The sequence below is a fragment of the Chrysochloris asiatica genome, unplaced genomic scaffold (genome assembly GCF_000296735.1).
Source record: "Chrysochloris asiatica unplaced genomic scaffold, ChrAsi1.0 scaffold00012, whole genome shotgun sequence".
In the NCBI taxonomy this organism is placed as follows: Eukaryota; Metazoa; Chordata; class Mammalia; order Afrosoricida; family Chrysochloridae; genus Chrysochloris; species Chrysochloris asiatica.
The window spans coordinates 32246701-32250202 of NW_006408530.1; positions in this window are offsets into that span (position 1 = coordinate 32246701).

A 3502-nucleotide genomic window follows, 5' to 3' on the forward strand; every position below is an offset into this window, starting at 1 on the left:
CAAATTTCTTGTCACAGACGAGTGATTGTCTCCAGTGTTGTATCAGCTTGTTGAAATACTTCAATTTATATTCTGTCAATTCTGGAGCCTTGTTTTCACCAATTCCTTCAGTGCACCTTGCACTTCTTCCTTCTGTACCATTTGCTCTTGATCATATGCTACCTCTTGAAATGGTTTAACATTGACCATTTCTTTTTGGTACAGTGACTGTGTATTCCTTCAATCTTTTGATGCTTTCTGCATCATTCAATAATTTACCCATAAAATCCTTCAATATAACAAGTCGAGGCTTGAAATTTTTCTTCAGTTCTTTCAGCTTGAGAAATGCTGAGTGTTCTTTCCTTTTGGTTTTCTAACTCCAGGTCTTGCATATTTCATTATAATATTTTACTATGTCTTCTCGAACTGCCCTTTGAAATTTTCTGTTCAGCTCTTTCACCTCATTTCTTCCATTTGCTTTAGCATCTCTACACTGGAGATTTAAGTTTCAGAGTCTCTTCTGACATTCATTTAGGTCTTTTCCTTATTTCTTGTCTTTTTAATGGCCTTTTGCTTTCTTTATGGATGATGTTCTTGATGTCATACCACAACTCTTCTGGTCTTTGGCCATTAATGTCTAATGTATCAAATCTGTTCTTGAGATGATTTCTAAATTCAGATGGGATATGTTCAAGAGCAAGTTTTGTTTGGGCCTACATGTATTTTAACAGCATGGTAATAAAAACAAACACACAAGGAAGATAGTTACCTATAAGTTTATTCTAACTCATGCTAACCCTGTGTAGGTCAGAGTAGAACTTTGTATGTTAGTAATCCCGTATATGTCAGAGTAGAAACACCACAAGGTTTTCAATGGCTGATTTTCCAGAAATAGATCTTCAGGCCTTTCTTTTGAGGTGCCTTTGGGTGGACTCCAGCCTTCAACTTTTTAGTCAGCAGTCAAAGAAATTAGTCATTTGTACCACCCAAAGACTCCAGCAGAAACAGTGGCAAGTGTTTCAGCATAGTGACCAGGCTGGTTAGGTCCAACCCCTGGCTCCACCATTTATTAGCTTAATAAAAACTTATTAAAACTCTTTATAAAACTCGATGTCATCATCTGTAACATGGCAGTAGTTATACTACCTACTCCATGTAGTTCTTGTGAGTGTTAAATAGCATCATTCATGTAAAGGATTATCCTAGCAAACATTCAGTAAATGTTAGCTATTGTTCTTATGATAAAATTTTTGTTGTTAGGCGCTGGTTTTGATTCATAGCAACCTTGTATAGGATTTCCAAGGAGTGGCTGGTGGGTTTGAACCACCTACCTTTCACTTAGCAGTCCAGTGCTTATCCTGTACAGCAGGACTCCTATGATAAAATGTTGTTGTTGTTGTTGTTAAGTGCCGTCAAGTTGGTTCCAACCCACAGCAACCCTGTTTTGGAGGAACAGCTGGCGAGGTTAAACCAGCAACCTTGCGGTTCAAACTGACTTTGCACTCCAGCGCATTAACTCATATATATAATGTTCAGTACATCTTGAGAAGAGAAATTTCTAGGTGCTTCAGTAAGCAGCAGAAAGAAATCTAGCAACATCACAATACCAGGTGATCTTGTATTTTGGAGTGCTTGGGTCTACTTCCTCCTGAGAATGTTTTGATAGCCCACAGTTTGTAGCCTCTTTCAGCGGGATTTATTACCACTTATGACTCAGACTAAAATGCCGTTTACTTAACAAAGCTTTTGTTTTGGGACCACAAATCATTCTAGACAAGAAATAGATTCTTTTGTAAGAGTTTGCATTCAAGGATGCTTTCTCAAGCATGACTCTAAGAACACAATTAACGTGAATGTAATTTACATAGTATTGGGTTTTCAATATGTTTGTGACTTATATTCAGATTTGGAAAGGGACCCTTCTAACTAAGATAGGTGTCTCCTGGAGAAAAGCTTAGGGGTAAGGTGATAATGGTGATCATGACAACTGCAGAAGTATAAGATGGCCCAAGTCTCCTAAGCAAGTTTGAGGAGTGTATAACATTTGTTTTCCTTCCTGGATGAGATTATTCTACTTTCAATTCTCCAAGCTAAATGCACAGTGGATGGTTGCTTGGGTGACAGCCGTAAACGAAGCAGTCTCTTTGCAGCTAACTGAAGGCTTTGTGCACGCAGAAACAGCTTTAATTATAAAAAGTACTTTGGGCTGTGCAACGTTGAAAAATAATCAAGGGAAAAAATCTAAGTAGATGCTGTGTTTAAATGGATCCCTTGTTGAAGTATGGATTGATAGCGATCCCAGAAATCAGTGCATCAGTGTCATAGGATGAAGTTAATTGCTGTTTGGCTCAGTGTTTCTTCAACTGTGTACCAACTCCCTCAGCAAAACACACCATAGGTAAGCCAAATCCCTACTTTTCATTCAGTTTTAGAAAATACGGTACATTATAACTTTTTTTCCCTCCCCAAAGGATCTCCCAGTGGGGAAACATCAGCTAAGGTGATAGAGGAAATGGTATCCTAGTCTCAAATAATTATATCCTAAGAGTTGTTGTAATATGCTAATTTTGACTTTTCAAATATTTAAAAATCTCTTTCAATACTTTATATAAACACCTCCAGATCGTAGGCTAAACTAGCAGTGACAAGAAAATAACACTGAAAATGCTTGCTTCTCCTAAATGATACTAAGGGAATTCATTTTATTTTGGTTTATTTACCTAAATATATGCTAATGCTATGTGGCATAAACTTTTTTGTAACCACTTTAACGTAGTAAGCATGTGTCCTTGGCTGTATTTTCTTAACATAGCAGGAGATTCCAGATGCTTCAAGTTTCAATTATATAAGATTTCAAATCAAGTATACAGTATAATAAAAATATTTTGCTTTACAAGTAGGTAAACCAAACATGCAATTCAATTTTTTAAAAAATAGATCCTCAATCAGCATTAAAATGGATTTTCCTGTGAAATATAACACTATTGCTTAAAATAATTGAGCGAAACAATACTAAGTGGAAAATTGAGAAGTGCTATCTTGTGAAAAAGCCTAGAATGGAAATGTACAGAGTGAAAGTCAGACTGGAAATCACTAACAATAAAACAAGGGTGGGGGGGGGGTCTGTCTACATTAATCAAACAGGCAGTGACCTGTTTATAGGGATACTGCTATACCTTGAGTCAATCTTTATTGTTCTACTCCATTCACTACTTAGTGTGTGACATAATGGATGTCCAACTAATGACCACATTGCTCAGATTTGACATTGGGATTGCAGTGTGGCTCAAATCTTAAACTTTTATTTTATACTGTAGATACTATTTTTTAAAAGTTGCCATTGGGTCAATTCCAACTCACCCCATGTGTGTTAGAGTAGTACTGTGCTCCAAAGGGTTCCAATGGCTGATTTTTCAGAAGTCACCAGTTATGTCTTCCAAGGTGCCTCTGCCAAGATTCCAATCTCCAATGTTCCCATTAGCAACAGAGTGCGTTCACTGTATACATGACCCAGATACTCTGT